This window comes from Amphibalanus amphitrite, unplaced genomic scaffold, assembly GCF_019059575.1.
Source record: "Amphibalanus amphitrite isolate SeventyFive unplaced genomic scaffold, NRLGWU_Aamphi_draft 000074F_arrow, whole genome shotgun sequence".
Taxonomy (NCBI): Eukaryota; Metazoa; Arthropoda; class Thecostraca; order Balanomorpha; family Balanidae; genus Amphibalanus; species Amphibalanus amphitrite.
The window spans coordinates 397,584-416,766 of record NW_024881570.1 but is presented as its reverse complement, the minus strand read 5'-3'; the positions used below and the strand labels follow the sequence as shown (position 1 = coordinate 416,766).

Sequence of the window (19,183 nt, the reverse complement as noted above, 5' to 3'; positions counted from 1 at the left end):
GACTGCGTGGTAGGTATTCTTTTTCCGACAAAACTGATTATAATTCAAAAGTCATGTTATCAGTCGGTCGAAGCTCACTGCAAATAGATGCGCCATGCTCCACTCCTTCGATAGGGCCTATCAATAAACAAAGCATACCTACGCCTTGTGTGGCAACAAAATGTTTAAGTTCGTTTTGGGGGCAAATATAAACTTTTGGGTTTTGTTGCCAAACTGGATGGAAAATGCATACGATGATAATGCCAATCTAAGCTGCGGAGTCTCGCGCATCTTTCTGTTACGATTTCCGAGCAGATTTCCGAGTGCCCGATAGCATAGTATTCGCGTTATTCTCGGTTTTGTCGAAAAAAAGGATACCTACCACGCAGTCTGCAGAGGGCTGTACTTGCAGCCCTCCGCAAAAACTGCGTGGTAGGTATTCTTATTTCGACAAAACCGATACCTAATATCTCAAAGGTTATGATAATCAGTCGGTCGGAACACATTGCATATAGATGCGCCATGCTCCACCCCTTCGATTAATTCAGTCACTGAACAATGTGTACTCTTACCGTAGCAAAAAAGCAAAAGTTTGTTTTGGGGGGAAATATAAACTTTTGTGTGTTGTTGTCAAACTAGATGGAAAATGTATACCAAAATAAGCCCAATCTAAGGTGCGGAGTCTCGCGCGTCTTGCTGTTACGATTTCCGAATGACCGTTAGCGTATTCGCGTTATTCTCGGTTTTGTCGAAAAAAAAAGATACCTACCACGCAGCTTGCAGAGGGTTGTACCTTTATTGTACGTGCCTTTTCACTTACGAGACAATTACTTGATAACTCCAATATCGGCAGGGGCGTGGCCAAGGGGAGGGGCCACGGGGGCAATGGCCCCCTCCCTTGAGCGCAGAAGGCGCCATGGGGGCCCCACAGGCCCCGGGATATTTTTTTTCTAACACTGGATAAAACGTATTTTACTCGGAAGCAAATTTATATCAATTCAAGTTTCATTTCTGTGGCCCTGGTTACCCGAGGTGCCCCTGATTACCCAATGGGCCCCTGCACTCATCCGAGGACCCCCGGTTTCCTGGGGCCTCTGGTCGCCCAGGGGGCCCCTGGTCGCTTGGGGGGAGCTAGTCGCCTGGGGGCCTCTGGTCACCTGGGGTTCTGGTCGCCTGGGCCCCTGCCCCCTGGTCGTCTGAAAGAACGTTTGTCACCTGCAGTGGCATAGCCAAGGAGGGGGCCAAAGGGACCATGGCCCCTCCTGGAAGCCAGGGGTCCTTATTCCATAGGGGCCCCTGACTGACACAGTGGGCCCTTGGCGACGCAAAGGCCCTGCGGCAGATCCTTTGACACAGCTGAGTAGTTATTCTTTGGCCAAGAGAGACCCAATTTTAGAGCCTTGGGACCCTATTGAAACCAGGGGGCCAGTTGGATGGGATGGGTCCAACTTGGGTCCAACGGTGTGTAAACAGAATCAATGCGTTCCGACTGTTGGTCTGACCCTATATCGGTTTGAGGGAGCTCAGATCGGATCCACTGTCGATCTGAGGGGCCCTTATCGGTTTGAGGAGGCCCTCAAAAGACCTGAACGGGCCCTTAGCTTGTCTGAGAGGGCCCTACGTCGGCCTGACTGGGCCTCTGCAAGTGCAAGGGGCCTTTTGTCGGTCTGAGTGGCCCTAGACGGCTTATATGACCCTCAGACGGCTTACGAGGCTCTCATGGGCTATAGGGGCCTGTGACGGTCTGAAGAACCCTCATCCGACCTACGGGTCCTCAGCATGGGTGGAGCTTTTCCGGGGAAGTTGGTGGGGCAAAAAGGCATCAAACCTACACTGCCCGACTGTCAAGTTGAATAAAATGAACACTGAATCAATTCCTGTCATTGCAAATGTAGGTACCTACCATTTTGCATAAGACAGACATTCCAAAGCTCCTCAATGATTTATTTGCAAAGCAACAAAGTCCTGCAAATCAGCTAGAGTTGGTGGGGCAAAACGCTTATTGGTTGGGCAAAATGGCAAGTTGGTGGGGCAGCCGCCCCACCAACTGTATAGGAAGCTCCGCCCCTGGTCCTCAGACCGCCATCAGAACCGGCTGGCGACTCTATGAAGCTATTCGTGGGCCTGTCTAACAGGGGCCCATATACTGCTTACCCCCTCAGTTCTAACATTGTTTGTTAATGAATATTTTTTCCATTTATTTGGGCCCCATCCAAAAAAATATTGGATGCAACCCGATGGCTTTTTGGATTTTGAGGGGGTTATCTTGCGCCCTTGTGCGTTTAGCCCCCTCCTTGAGGAAATCCTGGCTACGCTCCTGAATATCGAGCAACCAGAAAACTTTTTTTGACCTTCAAACAGCATCCAGTTTGCTTAAGACCGGAAAGGTAGTACCGGACGTCCGGCCGGACCTTTATTTTTGCATTTGCTTCTGGGTGGGCAAATCGACGCCACTGGGTGGGCAATTGTGGCGACTGGGTGGGCATTTGCCCACCCAGTGGGTATGTTAGAGGAGGCCCTGGTTGCTGTCGCTGCTCGGTCACCCACAGATGAAAGTGACCAAGAAATGGACATCACTCAGGTAAGATTCAAGCGTCCTTTATTTTACACATAATACACTAAGCAGTAGCACCCTAACCGCAACATATGGGAATGCATTGCCTGGTGGGTGCCTACTGCCTACCTGTATGCCAAGTTTCAGCTAAATCGTCCCAGTAATTACAGAGTTATTGAAATGGGAACAAATTCGGCACCTCTTCTTTTTGCATTTTGCACGTGCAGTGGAGGTCACTCACATAGATCAAGAGCATCCGACCTTTGGTTGAAGGGGTGCAGCTACCCTACAAAATTTACCGCAAGACCGCCCAAGCGGCTGCTGAGATGAGCCTCTCAAAATCACTTCTTTTGCAACTTTTGACAAATAACACCCTTGACTTTTCACGTGGCACGTGCCACGACGGTCCCTGTAATGTATCAAGAGTAGTCAATTACGGGGTAGAGGGAATAGGGCTAGCCAACAAAAAAAAAAAGACCGCAGGCCAATCGGTCCAGCGGTTGCTGAGATATAAGCCTCTCAAAAGCGTTACAGGCCGGGCCGGGTCGGGCCGCTCATACTGAGCTTTTTCCGTGATATTGAAAAGACTTCGCTTCGCTCGCTCGCTCGTAATTAACAATTCATGGTTGACTATATGGATTAAGCTAAGTGATTGCGCTCTATTAGCACACTATCTAAGTAGCCCTTAATTGCTGCCGGTGCGTGGACTGTGAAAGTGAGCCGAGTTGTGACGCAAACCGTGCGCCTTTTTCAGGTGTGGGATCACTCGTGGAAGTTCACGGCGGATACGGAGCCGTGCATGCAGCTCTGGTTCGATCCTGCTCAGGGAAGCCCCAATGACGCCGTGGCGCGCATCTGGGCTGAGCGGGTGGTGGCGGCCGGTGCGCGGGCGCTGCCGCGTGGCTGGTGGCCGCGGCCCTGGCGGCAGCGGCCCGCTCCTGACCCGGTCGCCCTGTGCCGAGCACAGAGCGCCGACTGAGGTCAGTCTTGTGATCGAGCTTCCGCGCCGGAGGTGGAACAGGTGGAGCTGGCGGTCACCTGCGCGGGCTCGGCGGCCTGTAAGCCGTGCCGAGACGAACCGCGACACTCTTGCTAGATCTGCACCCCATTGTAATCTTCTGTAGTCGATATTCGGTAGGTACTCAATGCTCATTTTTCTGATATTAGACGAGTGGCGGGTTTTGATGTTACATTGGAGACTGCTGTCTCGGGTGGCCCGACAGTGTTCGATTGTGGTGTAATGTAGATACATAGACGGGATGCCGCGGCTCGGATTCGTAGCTGGACTACCATGTGCCTGTCGATTGAGATGCTTTGCCTGGCGATTGAGATGATTCGGGGCGCGGCCCCACACTGACGCCATGGTGCAATGAGTGACTGGCGACAACTAAGCAATTATGTACTTTTGTAGAACACATGTTTTCATGGATACGAGAGGCAGTCCTTTTTTCGCTAGCAGTCATTTGGTTCACGATACTTTCGATACCGACAAATATGTTCGGGCGGCCGGTCCGTCCACAGCTAATGCGTGCTTGCCCGCCGATGCCTAACGGAGCGCTGTGCTGTCTACGCTCACTGGTCGCTGGCCCGAGAGCCGTTCGGTTGCTGCTGTTAAAACAGTTCTCACAAAAACACGCTGGCTGGCTGCCAGTTCTTCACCAATGAGAGGCCCAGTAGCATCAGCAGGTAGCATTGTTTAATATTACTATTCCATTTTGTTTACCCATATGTCCGACCTAGAGCCGACTGGTAAAAAGCGGCAACCGAGCAGCCCTCCGCAGCGCTGCAGATCATGTACGCTCGATTATACACAATATATGTGTCTTTCTTGCACACAGAGACATGACGTTTTGTAGAGCTTTTATATCGCTTGCGGCTGAAAGGAATATTGTACATTTTAGAGCTTTCATATACGCGAGAAAATATGGTGCAAAAAAACATTTATGAAGCCTGTTGAATTTTAAAGGTTGTTGGGGCATTTCACAGACTGTGTCGGTGGGCAGGGCAGCCCGGCCCCGGCCGCCGCCGCCGCCGCCGCCTCCTTCACTGGTATGTGGCAGGGACGGAAGCTTTGTATTGATATACCGGGGTGCAACTCAAGCAGCATATCACCTATCAAACAACCTTCGGTTATGAAGTGAATGAAAACTAAATATTATGTATAACTGTGGTCTGCGCTGCGGTGTTTCCAAAGTGGAGGAAGTACGGGGAGCTGGACCCGGACTCGATGAGCCCTCTACTACGGATCTGGGTCTTCGCAGCTGATCGTCTGTGAATGAGAGATCATATGATACCAATGCATACCGAACGGATCAAAAACAGTGCCATTATATATTTGCAATTCTACAGCTTTACGTAAGCCCATCCTAGTGAATGCATTAATACGCGTTGATTTGACAACTGACATCCGGTTGAAGGCGTTTTTTTTTTCGGCCAACAGCCGGCCAGCAGTTGTTGCAGGCCGGCCTCGTTGGGAAGCAGGTTCATTTTCCGACAGCCACTGCGTGCGGAAGCACTCTCTGATGGCGCGGACGGCGCGCGCCGGCTCCTGTTTCTGTAACGTGTAGAGGCGGGTGTCGAGCAGCTGGGCGCGTAGCGGGCGGTCCTCGAGCACGCGGAACGCGGCCGGCTGGCGCGGGTACAGGCGCTCCCTAAACAGAAGCCCGAGTGGTGGCAGAGTCGAGCGTCGCGGCGCGGCAGAGCGCGCGGCGCGGCCGCCGTCTGTTCCAGCTCGGCGTCGGCGCGCCCCTCGGCGAACAGCAGGTGCAGCTGACGGTCGACCAGGCAGAAGCCGCTGATGCCAGGTGTGCTGACGTCGCCGGGCCGGCGCGGCGCGGCGCCCTCGGCCGCCGCCGGGCTGGGCGGCTCGTTGAGCTGCTGGATGAGCTGCAGCACGCCGCTGCGCTGCAGGCCGCGCTGCGAGACGACGGCCAGCAGGCGGCCGTAGGCGCAGCGCGCCGGCGCCGGCCGCGGCAGCAGGTCCAGCGGCACGGCCAGCGACACGGAGACGGACAGCTGCGCCGCCGACTGCAGCAGCTGCAGCGGCCCGAACGGCGGCGGACACGTGCCGCGCTCAATGTCGGCCGCCGGAGAGGCAGCCGGTCCGGCCGGCACCGCTGTCAGCGGCACCTCCACACTGAGCAGACGCACGCCGCGCGTCAGGGCAGAGACGTCCACCACCACCTGCCGCGCACACAGAGGGCCGACAGTGGTGACAGCGCGCGGCGGGTCAGACCTCACAGTGGGGATAGCGGCAGCGGGTCAGACACCCTTATAGAACAGCACGGGGCGGAGCCGACAAAAGAGGACGAGGAGACGGTCATACAGCCGACTGAGGTCCGGGCACCGACTGACTCAAAGTGCTGAACATGTCACACATTTCTAAATGGCTTCTGTAGGACGGAATAGTGTCTCTTCCTTCCAAGGCTTACTTGCAGAATAATATGGAAAGACACAATTTTACAAGTTGTGTTTTTATGACATAAGTTCTTTATAACATTTCAACACGCAAACATCATACCTTGACAATTGTTCACGATGAAGATCATGCAGGAACATTTCATATTTAGTCACCCTTGATTATTTTGTTGATAGTGATGCGAAAGGCAAATTACCAAAGTATATATTTGCAATTATTTGAGTTAATAATTTCAACTTTTTTTGTGTTGAAAATTGACTTTTGAAACAATAAAGGCAAATGAATTATCAGTGTCTGGAAAGGTGCAATGCTGAAAGCTTCTTATTACATTCTAATTTATATATAAAGCTTTGTGATATCCAAACTCTCAGAAATAACCAAGGACGTAACCAAGGAGGGGGAAGGGGCACGGGAGCCATGCCCTCGTGCCCCTTCCCCCCTCGGTGATGGCGATTTTTTAAAAAATAAAAACAGCTGTGACACCCCCCCCCCAAAATAGTTAGCCTAATCCGAGAAATTTTCCTTTTTTGGAGGGGGTACAACACTAGGCCACAACCTGTGACCCCCCCCCCCCTGAGCAAAATCCTGGCTACGTGCCTGGAAATAACAAAGCACATCCTATCCTTTGATGTTGGACGCAAGAGCCAAGTTGCTACGCGCCCTAACCCATAACAACAACAATATCCTATATCCTATCCTTTTGTTTGTTTATTGGGGCTTAAGGTATATCCTATCAAAGGATATATCCTATCCTTTGATGCCACTTACCAGCAGCTTTGCGCACTACCAAACAGCCACCTTTGGGCCTTTGTTGTTCTTGTTTTGGGCATTGTCAGTGGTAACTGGAAATAATCAGACATGATGGTCAGAGTAGGGAATGTGACTACAACAAAAATCATTTCATTCCTATAAAATAGACATGATTTAATAGAAGACCTTCTTCTTAAGAAAGTGTGTCATGGATACCAGCTAATCTGTATGGTATTTATCTCCAGTATTATCATATAGGTATAACAATTATCACCACCCGCCACCACTGAATGTAGGTTTTAGGTTGTAGGTTGTAGGTGGTAGGTTGGGTATCGGTAAAGCTGGTGTCACCGTCAGCGCTAACCGGTAAATGTGTAGATAAAAGGAATCTTAAAAACAATCTAACCTAACCTAACCTTACCTACTGACCTGCAACCTACCTACCCACAACCTACCAAACTAATATACGCTGACAGTGATGCCAGCTTTACCAATGCCGTACGTTGTAGGTTGTAGGTAAGGCTAGGTCAGGTAAGATTATGTTTCATTATATATTTACTGAGAAGACGGCTGAATGCTCTTGAGACGTGGCTATACATTTACATTTTGTAAGTAATTTTCAGGTTTCAATGAATATTTCCTAGTGGAATGTTTTGAAAACCATTCTAAATGATGACCTTTAGCATTCCATAGTACTTTAAAGCTAATTAACCACATCGCCAATGCTAGGTCACATTGCATGCCTACTTCCACCGGCAGCTCCATGGGATATATGATAGGCAGGGGTAAATGGAATATTTTTTATTAATATTCTTGAAGAAAATTATAGGCATGAAAAGAAGATGATCTGCCTTTGAGATTGATATGTGATGCCTACTTTGGAGGAACATAATCATAATAATTACACAATCATAAAAAATGCAATGTAACCAAACAGCCGCTTATGCCGCAAAATGAGAATCAAGCCAATCACTGAGGACAAACAATTTCAAACCACCAAAACTATATTCTTGCTATTCACCAATAATCCTAAAATAGCGTTCCATGGCCATTATATCCATCTTTCACCCTTACCTTCGACAGATAACTAGCGCCACGGGCAGACACACGGGGCGACAAGTTGTTTACAACCGCTACAGTCCGACGAGTCTATCCTCCTCAAGGCTGATTGGCTTGAGTGTGACGTCATTGCTATGACATCATACAGTAGCTGCGGTAGAGAGTATAAACATAGTACCAATATGTTAAATAGTTTGAAATACTTTTTAGCGAATTATGCACTTCTGGCACCGGTTTTGAAAAGAAAATGGAAAATAATAATGTCAAAATAAAAACCAACGATATCTTCATATTTCAAGAAGGTGGCACTTTTCCTTTAAGTTATGATTTATGCGAAAAAAACGCTTAGCGGGAGTAGCCTTCCATGGGATCAGCACATTCTTGTAGGATTCTTCAATCTTACCAGAATCAGCATTCTCGCGAGAATCTGTTTATGCCAGATTCTTATAAGCTCTGTATGATGTTGGCCAATCTTGTAAGGCTCTGCTAGGCCTTGCAAGACTGTCTTCAAAATCTTATAAGATCATGCAAGATAGTGAAGATTCTGGTAAAATCGTATAAGACTTTTTCACATGGGTACGTACATGGCTCCCTGTATGACTGCGTACAGGGCTCCCTGTATGACTGCGTACAGGGCTCCCTGTATGACTGCGCACAGGGCTCCCTGTATGACTGCGCACAGGGCTCCCTGTATCATTGCATACAGGGCTCCCTGAAGGATTCCCTACAGGGCCCTGTAGGATTCCCTATAGGGCTCCCTATCAGATACCGTACAGGGCTCCTTGTAGGATTCAGTACAGGGTCCCCTGTTGGATGTCGTGCAGGGCACCCTGTAGGGTTCCATGTACAGCCATAGTTGCCTGCATGAAATCCTGTACGGCTACTCCAGCAACCCTGCACGACCCTGTAGGGACGTACAGGATTTTGGTACAAATCCTGTAGGATTTTTTCACTAGGGGACAGGCAAACAAAGACGGTTGAACAGGAAAGGCATAGACGTGACATGATTGGAGGAATATCTGGATGCAGAATTTAATGCACCCGTCAATTACGAGAGGCATCATCACCTTTTCTCGCAAGTTACCGAAAATAAGCATGTGTCATCACAGCCTCACCCCACCGTGCGGTGCTGGCTTCTAACGCAGTGTCGTGCAGTGCATCCCCAATAAACCAGCTCACATTACACCGATTTACCAGGCAGTTACTAAGGTCACTCAGCCCATTCTTGGGTACTAACCTCGCCCAATGCCCGGGGGTGGGTCGATAATCGTGAGAAGTCTCACGCTGATGACTGCCGGGTGTCGCAAGCGATCGAGTTGGGGCGGCATTGTCGGGCTGGTGCGTCACCGGTAATTGAGCCGCTACCCCGGACTCCCCGCTCATTGTGTTCCCGATGATGGCGGTCCTTGGACCGAGCTGAGTGACGCCGAGGGCCGGGTGACGGCGACCTCCCGATGTCCCTGGTCGGGACCGCCGGGCGGTGATCGGAGTCTGTGATTGGGACGAGTTATAGCATCTGCTACCGATGGGGACGTCACCCCGCGTGCCACATAATGACATCAGACACCGGGGCTGCTGACAGACACCATCGCAGGTCATAACAGTCACAACTCACAACCAATGGTCGTGACTTACAGACAATGGTCACAACTCACAGCCAACAGTCACAAGTCACAACCAACACTCACAACAGTGACAACCAGCAGTCACAACAGTCAACAGTAGCCATTTTTACGACGGCCATCTGGTACACATTTAGTGCACATTTGGTGCAGATTAGGTGCATATTTGGTCAAATTAGGTTCAGTGTATCTCTTAGTAGCTATCAGCTGGGGTTGCACTAATTGCTTATATGCCTGCTTTGTCATATTATCAGAGAGCATCATCAATTAAAAAACTGAAATAAATTCATAAAATAAAGATATTTGCTGTAAAAGAGATTAAGTGCAGATTTGGTCAAATTAGGTGCATTCGCCGGATAGCCCGTCGTGAAAACGGCTAGTCATAACTCACAGCCAACAGTTACAATCAACAGTGACAATCGACAGTCACAACGAATCACTGTGGCTACAGACGACGGCAGAGTTTGTAGACCACCGCAGCAGACATAAGCTCGCGGCGGATAGCAGCCAGATCTGACAGACAGAGCGGACAGTTGCACCTCAATGAAATCCGACAGCTAAAGTAATGCCGGCGGCAACCGCGAGCGGGCGGAAAATGTCACACATCCGGTCCAGCCCTGCACACCGTTCCAACATACAGTTATAGGCCGGGCGCGGCGGTCGAGCGCTGGTTTAGATATCAGAGTGTGACCGGCTTACCGCCCACGGTTCAACAGAGACAACGATTGAGATCGGAACCTGTTAGCTCAGTGGGTAAATAAATGCGTTAATCTGTTGACAGTTGAAACTCGGGGGTTTCAGTTGATGTGCTTGATATGATGATCAAATCAGAGACACGATTGCTGACAAACAATCGTGAATGCTGACAAACAATGGTGAAAGAAGTATACATATACGAGTATATAGTAGCGTGACATGTGCGCCGTGTAACTTATCGCATGTGACTTTTGTCAGCCATGTTGTCCAAAGCTGTCTCTGGATTCTGTCCTTCTCTGTCAGTTTCCTCAAACACGCCTTTGCTCCAATGGAGCCCATGTCGTCTGCTGGCATTCTCCGGTAGGTAAACTGTGTGTGCGAGCTCCAGGAACGCTCCGACATTCCGGATTGGGCACAGAGTCTGGACGGAGAAACAAGCGCCGGGAGTGGCCCAACTGCATTGGGTTCCGCGCCGGTTTACCTCCTGCGCAGAGACTGGTCGCCTGGAACCAAAGTGCCGTGTTCCACGTGCAGTAGAGTTGTATAATGTCCGTGCAAGGAAGTGGGTGCACTGCCACGCAGTCTATCTCACGCGACTTGGTGTGCCTGTTCGAGCCATGCCGAGTTCCCAGAAGTAGCTACGCGCCTCGTCTGATGCCTCGCTGTCATTCATGTGAAACATGTATGCAATGTGCGTGTGGCACGCATGAATGTGTAGTGCGTGCCGCACGTGGTTGTGCACTCTCTGCTCACGGTCACGTCACGCATCTGGGTTCATCGGACGCGAGCACGGCTATTTTAGGTCATTCGCTGCTCAAGTCACGCTAAAACATTCGGACCATTCCGTCGTTCACGGAAGCTGCTGATGCAGGTTTCTCACGATACGACAGTAGCGTATGGTGGCTACATGAGAAAGTTCGCAAAGCAGCGCTGTGAAATATTTGCTCTAGCACGCACTATGTGGATTGTGGATATATAAGCCACTGTGTGCCGTGAAATCGTTGCAGGTACAAGGCCTCAATATCCCTCGCAACTTATCCCAGCCAGCAAATCGGAGCTTTCCCCGTACGGGGAAGGCCTATGGCGAGCTTGGGGCAGGCTCGGGGAAGCCCCAACCGTTCTCTTGGGGAAAACGGAGCGTTCGCTTGGGATTTGAGACACTTTGTACGGGGAACTTTGTGCGGGATTCGTACGGGGAAACGGTATAATTGCCCAAGCGTTCCCCAAACGTCCCCCAGGCTACCCCCGCGCCGACTATGGTTAAAACCCGTTGTTAAGTTCGGTTCCCCGTACGGGGCTATCGAACATTTTCCCCAAGAAGATCCTGTGCGAGCCCCGCACATTCCCCCACCCGGCTATACGGGTTTATGCTTACTGGAGACCTTCCCCGATCGGGGAAACCGTGATTTTCCCCTAACGTTCCCAGACCTTTTCCCCTTGCGAGCCCCGGCCGTTCCCCGACTTGGCAATGGCCCCACTGCCTTGTCTGCTTTTTGCCCCGTACGGAGAAGCCAGTAAAAACCGCACTGGGAAGCAGATCGGGTCCCATTAAAATTGACAATGACTATTTATTTTGTCTGTAAACATACAAATATTTGTATAAACATACTTGTTTACATACAAACAAAATTATCCACTTGTTTCCCCGCAATAGTGAAACGATAAAACCACACAGGAAAATAATTAGAACCAATCCATTTGGCCATGCCTGTTTATTTCCAGACTTTCAGGACGCACGCTTCAACGACTAGATCAATACACAACAGTCGGCCAAGCATGGTATGTGTCTGTACCACCACAGCCTATACTATTTTTATGTGGAGCCCTTCATTTGATGAAAGGTTAACATGCTTGATAATTGATATACTCGTTACAAATCAAGACAAACACTGAAAAATAAAATATTAAAAAAATATGCGATGCAATATTGTAATGGATCTTACATGTTAAATATATTGCTGTCAATCACTTCAAAAAAAAAACTGAAAAGCTATTCACTTAAAATACATTGTTAACGCTTAGCAGGTGGCAAACATTACAGCAGCAGCGCAGCAGTGACAAACAACAGGTGACGAACACGAGCACTGGTAACCGGCAACCGGTCTAACCCCACTTCTAACACGTCGAACTGATCCTCTGCAGTAGGAGTCTATTCAGCAGATTGAGAACGACGGCTTTTCTGTAGTCTCCCTACAGGGTGGAAAGTAATTACGCGAACATGTATTTTCTTACAATTTCGCCCGTCAGTGGAGATTTTGTATGAGCGCGGGCTGTTATGGAACATGACTGGTCATGTTTGTTGTCGCCTCATCTAACAAAAGTGACCTTACTTTGAAAAATGACTTGGAAGGTCTACAACACCTCTCGGCTTCGAGTGGTGCTGACGCCATACGCTGCTCAAGACCAAAATGGGCAAAGAGCTCAATTTGAAGTTGCCAGGGAAAGCGTTTGTGATTATTTTGGCTGGATTGGTGCGGAAGGGACTCGGAACGGTCTCGGCACCAGCATTACTCAATTACTCGTTTGGTTAAAGCATAATAAAACTTAAGATGACTTAAAAAGCAAAGCCGTTGGCGGTAGTAAAACCTCGGCGAATTCAGGCGCCGAATGGGTGGTCACCATTTCCGCGACCAAACGACAACAGTCGACCCGAAAACAGGCGAAATGGTTTACTTTGGCCGGGTACCCGATCTAAGATATCACGATTCATACATAAATCCGTGAAAACTCGAAAACAAAGCCGTACAAACAATCGAGATGGCCAAAATTCATGAATTAACAGCAGGATTGTCAGTTTAAGTTTTCTAAAGACCGCCAAACCTGAACAGAGGAGGACAGGCAGCTGGCTTTGTGGTTGAGTGAGACATCTTCGAAGCTATTTCATCCGTCAAACCTGCAGAACAACGCGTTAGGGGCTGCTGATGCGTCCGACGTCCGCCCGTCCCAACCTTCAAACATCCGGCAAAGGAACACACATCAGCGTGTTATGAGCGCCCGGATGGTGTCAGAATTGCATGTAGTGACCAACAAGGCCACCAAAAATAAAGTATATAACTAGTGGAACATCCTTCCAGACGAGTCTCTTTAGCTAATCCATCAATGCACCAAAAGGGGCAAAATGACTGAGCGCACTTTTGTGACCGACGCAAAGAAACTCTTCTTCATGATTGATAAAGTCCTTCCTCTCACGGCCAAAAAGACGCAAGACTGGTGCTTTGAGAACCCGTTCTTCTTCTGGGCATATAATGGTCAATCTGGGAATAGCCCAGACCTCAATTTGATCAAAAATATCCAGGCGACTCTTCAGGAGAGCGTCTAAGAGCTGCTAGTAGCTACCAACATCGATTGCCTCACCAGACAGCTCCAGGAGGCGTGGACTAAGCTTTGGCCAACAGTGCTTGACATGCTCATGTCAATTATGCCTGAACGCCTTTGTCAGTGTATCGCACATAAATAAGAATATATGAAAAGATGAAATTTTCATGTCACCGCCGCTTTTTCCATTGCTATAAGACGAAAAAGTATGTTCGCGTAATTACTTTCCACCCTGTACAGCTGGTCCGGCCTTCCGTTCAGAAGTGCCCTGGATCCACAACTCGAGTCTTCCTTCTAGCTGTTTCAGACACATCTCAGCGGTCAGCTGCCGCTGAGAGCCACTTTGCTATGATCCATGTCCCAGCGCATCTCCAGGAATTCTGCGGCTGTGGACAAAAACAAAAATATGTGCACTTGTAGGTATATCAATCAGGTTTTACAGCTAGCTACTACATGAAATGTCCTTTTATGGAAACTTCAGCTTACGCTGAAACATGTTGAATGTCATTTTATGAAATTACACTTATTTATAACTCCCCCCCCCCACGAAATGTGCTTAAAAATGAATCTGGTATACTTTGAATTGTAAATAAAAAATGAATGTGATATACTTTGAATAGTAAGAAAAAAATGAATGTGCTATACTTTGAAAAATAAATAAAAATTCAATAATTAAATTTGTACTTCTAAACATTTCTCATTCCAGGAAAGTCATTACGTAATACATGTTTTACGTCTATATTGCGCCTTACGAAGTTCCTCGCGAAAGCACTTGACAGATAAATGAACGCCGTTTGACAATTAAAATCGGTTGCTAGTTTATCAAGATAACAATGAAGTCCCTATCACAAGCAGAGCTGTCTAGTAGAGCTGCTGAAACAGGCTCTTTCCGAAGACAAAAAAAAAAAAATCGAATGCGAGAGCCTATTCAAATACATGTATTTATTACAAACGCGACAATCGTTCGCACATCCCTGTAAGCGGTTAATGCGATCGTGATTTCATGTATTTAATTAATGGGCTCTCGCATGAGATTTTCTGGCTGTAGAAAGAGTGTGTCTCAGCCTTTAGACTTGGGTGAAGGACAGGTTGTTCAACAGTTCTAAGCTAACCCCCACCCCCATAAACTGCTTACCAGCTTCGCCTGGAAATCGCTCTTCGGTTGCTCATGCGAGCAATTACATCCACGCCGGGTTCATACTGCTGTTGTGGGTTCTGCCAAGTCCCGTCGGAAACCTTCCGGTCGTAACCGGCAGACGTCCCTCTAGAACAGAAGCGGATAAAGCATTAGGCTGATGACATTATATTGTACGGGCAATTTAAGGATAATCTCAGACGGAGGTTGATGACCTCAGTCATTTTTACGTCATATTATGCATACCCTGGACAGTGATCAAGATATTGTGTGTATCGGAAGCTTTGTCTTTTACAATAAATATGAGTTAGTATCATCGTCATTTTATATCTATCATGGATTCGTTACAATTAACACGCGCACTGCAGGGGGGGGGGGTTGTTTTCAACCCCCCCCCTGTGGTTTTTCGCAAATTGCGAGAAAACGGCGGCGCGTAGCGCCGCCAAATTTTGGATACCTGTTCTCACAACTTTTGCACACCTTGAGTAAAAATTTTGACCCCAGGTGACCTATGGTCAGGTCACCAGGTCAGGTCAAGTGACCCTACCTCGAAACGTAAATTTCGAAGTTTGCAATCCCACCAAGCCCACAGTTGTTGAGATATGATCTTGAAACCCACAGGAAATAGTAAAGTCATCACGAGCTACAACTTGTATATCTCGGAATTTTTATATCGATGACCTAAGGTCAGGTCATTTTTGCGACCGGCCCATTATAAGTCAATGGGAGAAATTTCAACTTTCTCTGAATGCCATCCTATGACTTCAATACGCTCAGGATCATAGTATTACAGGTCCCTGTTGGTGATTTCACCGAAACATATCACTTATGACCTTTGAAAGGTGATCTCCAGGTCATCTTAGGTCACCTGAGGTCACCAGCGGTTTTTCTTCAATAACTTGAGATTGAGTAGAGATAGAGACTCCGTTCGACGTTTATCGTGTTTTTCTCGTCAATGCGGATCGAATGATATGCAACATGACCTATTTCGGTCAGGTCATGACCTTGACCTGAGGTCAAATTTTCAACTTGACCTTTCGAGGTCATATTATACCTATCATTCGATGCGCCTTGACGAGCTAAGAACGATGGCGTTCGAATCGATCCTCTGTCTTGTGTGCAAGACAAGTTATTCAAGAAAAACTACCGCGAAATTCCTGTTGTGAAAATCGTAACATTTTGTCTTCGGTGACCTCTGGTGACCTCGTTTTTGACCTGACCCAAAAATGATCTTAGTATTTCTTGTCGATCTCATCTTAACCTATCCAACGCCGTTTACCGCTTGTCGCTACGTTGCGCCGTTTTCGAGATCTCAGGGGGGGTTGTTTTCAACCCCCCCCCCCCTGCAGTTCGTGTTCGGCTCAGACCCGCTGCAGTGCGCGTGTTAAGTGCTTTAGTTCATCACCAACACAGCATATATTCCTCGTCGAGCTGCGTCCTCCGTTGGTGCCGAGTCCAGCTTCTCACGCACTGACCCCAGCGGTAGATCACTACTTTGGGCACAGGTCAGTCAAGCGGTCACCACATCTCGCCGTTCACCGTCTTCGTTCACAGCTCTGTAGTGTCGCCGCACTCTTCAGTGCCAACCATGGTCTGACCTGGAGCGGTACCTAGCCCACGGCTTGCTCACACAACCGCGCGGCGCAGTGACTCTGGACCGACTTCCCCCGTTCGTCCCGTCTGACGCGTCGGCACGGCCCCATTCACGATGACAGATGGCGACAGGAGACGCCCCCAACCAGATGTGCGGACGGAACCGACGGCGGCCGGCCGTTGCTACCCCTCCCTCCCCTCCCCTCGCTGCGTTGAGGCGACACTTCTAAGTCGTAAGCAGTGTGTTGTTGAAATTTTGATGCTTTTGTAATTTCAATGCGATGAGTGATGACAGAAGAAAGAAAACGTAATGTTTATGCCACAGCAGTGCGAGAAGAAACATAGATCCTGAAAGTTGTCAAAGTTGTTTTTACCTCATGAAATAAGGGCACCAACGTTCGTTCAAAGTAATGGCGTATGCGTGTCCTCATCCTCACAGCTTAGCAGGCCCCGTAAACCAAGACGGCTTTTCCTCTCTTTTAGGTCGAAAATTACATCGATCAAATGTCTACAATCAAATGTCTGCGAATAACCGTTTTCATGATAGGTAACTGGTACACAATTGGTAGACATATGGTCCAGATACGGTGCCGATTTGATCAAATTATCAAACATTATTTTCGATTAACCTTCGCCCTGGTGGGGGGGGGGGCCATTTTGGCCCCCCCCCTGTGGTTTTTCAGCGATAACTCAGAAACCACTTGAGTTAGCGCCCTGAAACTTTGTATAGCTGTTTATTCAACATTTTTACATCATGTCCTTTTTTGGGGGGTTCGGGTCAGGTCAGGTCAGGTCACAAGGTCACCAAAACTGACACCACCTCTAAAAAAGTTCAAAGCTCTCTCAAAGGCACAGCTTTTATCCGATCGATGTAAAATTTACAGTACTTGAAGATGTCACCCAGCTCTACAAAATGGCTATCTCGGATTTTTTATAAATGTGACCTAAGGTCAGGTCAGGTCATCGCTGCTCCCCATTATAAGTCAATGGGAGAATCGAAAAGTAGTTGTTTTTCAGCTAAATCGGGCGTGATTGTTCCTATATTTCGTTATTGAAGTGTCTTGGGTCAGCAAATCACAGCCCATGTGAAACCATTTGCTTGTGACCTCGCTGAGGTCACGCTAGGTCATCTCCCTGGTCACCAGAGGTCACCAGCGGTTTTTCTGCACTTACTTGTTATTGAATAGAGATAAAGACTCCGTTCGACGTTTATCGTGTTTGTCTCGTCAATGCGGATCGAATGATATGCAGCATGACCTATTTCGGTAAGGTCATGACCTTGACCTGAGGTCAAATTTTCAAAATGACCTTTCGAGGTCAAACTATATATCATTCGACGCGTCTCGACGAGCCAAGCACGATGGTGCATGAATCGTTTCTCTATTTTCTCGTGAATGCATGCTATAGTTAAAAACATTTTCAAAGAAATTTGCCAAGTTGACCTTGCATGACCTCTGTAGGCCAAACCGTTGAGCTGAGGTCAAATCTGACGAACCTTGGCGAAAGAGCTTGAAAAGAGCTATCGATTGCTTTTTTCCGCGGCTCTCTAGCTCTTCTAGTTTCCGAGCTACAGCGGAATATGTCCGGCAACACCGAAAACACTGAAATTTGACCTATGATGACCTCTAGCGACCTCAATATTGACCTTAGCGAAAAAATGACCGAAATACTTTCGAACGTACTTGTTATGGGCTTTCGTTTGCTTTTTTCCGCGTCTTCCTAGCCCTCTTCGTTTTCGAGTTAGACGGGGGGGGTCATTTTGGCCCCCCCACCAGGGCGAAGGTGGCTCAGACCCACACCAGGGCGCGGGTTAAAACACTGAAATAGGTATATGATATGAAGATATGAAAAAGAGATTTGGTGCAAATTTGGTCACTGTTTGATGCATTCGCCAGATCACCTGTCATGAAAACGATTATAAAAAAAATCGTTATATTGTTATATTTTTTATTTATTATATCTCCCTTCAATCGATGCATGAGCATATAGCTATAGAACTGCTCCTAAGACTGCTTTTAGCATTCCCAAGATGCAATTTTTCTCTATTGAATACTTGTTATATTACATGCTGGAATCCGATCTCAAGACGTCCTACTGGCGGTTGGGATTCGTCTGGGGATTAAGTGTAAAATCCCGAGCGGGGAATTTCAACAGTTCCCCTACTTTTCCCCAATCAAACTGTTCTTGAAAATGGGTCGGGGATAACGCACCCTTCCCCGTACGGGGAATCTGATCTTTTACCCGACCGAACCCCAACAGTGGGGTTTGATTGGGGAATGCTGCTCTTTCCCCGTACGGGGATCGGTGTGATTTCCCCATGTCTTTTGAACATATTACCGATACAGTCGGGTAAGGGATGGGGAACACGGACCGTTCCCCGATCCGATAGGGGAATTGTACGTTCTCCCCAAGCTTTCCCCAACACTGTCCCCGCACTTTCCCCAACCGAATTGCTGGCTGGGATAGGTCCAGCCCTCCCAACTGAAATTTTGGGCGGAGACTGTTATACCCATGGTGGCTGAATTGTGTGTACTCGAGCTACTGATGTGCCATTGTGATGTGACTCATGTAATTATTATCCATTCGGCCGACTGATGTGTACAACTACAATCATGTGAGTTGTGACTGATGTATCCACTCTGACGTCTATGCTTTGCCCACACTGTTCAGCTTGCTACTCAAGTACACATCTAGTAGTTTGCTGACTGACGTGTAACTTAGGAGTTAACCCGGCAGTTGCTGGGGTATTTCGCCACCCACCGTTTGCTGGGGGGGGGGCGTTAAACGCCTCCAGCCGATAACTCGAGAACCAATAGGCGCAGCGAAACGCACGAGGCGGCAAACGAAAGAGCGCGACGAGACGCTTCAGATGAGTACTTTAAAGTTGAATTTTGAGGTCACATGTCGGGTCAAGGTCAGGTCAAACACCTGAAATCGGGCTTTCAGTAGCATGGATTTCAGGACTTCGCAATGGGCGCCTCTCGTCATGAACTCTGTCCAAACGGTGCACAATCCATCATATAAGGCCTACAAGAGTGTCAGCTCCATGTAGGGGTCAGTCA

General features: G+C 48.3%; 1 protein-coding gene and 3 long non-coding RNA genes across 4 annotated transcripts in view; 2 read left to right on the top strand and 2 right to left on the bottom strand.

Annotated features, from left to right (window-relative positions):
* LOC122379241 overlaps positions 1–19,183 on the top strand; it is a 62,701-nt gene that overhangs the window by 25,138 nt on the left and 18,380 nt on the right. The gene's annotated exons all lie outside the window — the stretch shown is intronic.
* On the top strand, positions 2,499–4,484 carry LOC122379244. Its single transcript, XR_006256146.1, has 2 exons — positions 2,499–2,560; positions 3,288–4,484. It is a non-coding gene; the product is annotated as an uncharacterized LOC122379244 (long non-coding RNA).
* On the bottom strand, positions 4,846–8,081 carry LOC122379242. The gene is made up of 3 exons (XR_006256144.1): positions 7,776–8,081; positions 6,720–6,793; positions 4,846–5,716 (listed from the first exon to the last, which is right to left on the bottom strand). It is a non-coding gene; the product is annotated as an uncharacterized LOC122379242 (long non-coding RNA).
* LOC122379246 lies at positions 13,645–16,667 on the bottom strand. The gene is made up of 3 exons (XR_006256148.1): positions 15,934–16,667; positions 14,529–14,657; positions 13,645–13,779 (listed from the first exon to the last, which is right to left on the bottom strand). It is a non-coding gene; the product is annotated as an uncharacterized LOC122379246 (long non-coding RNA).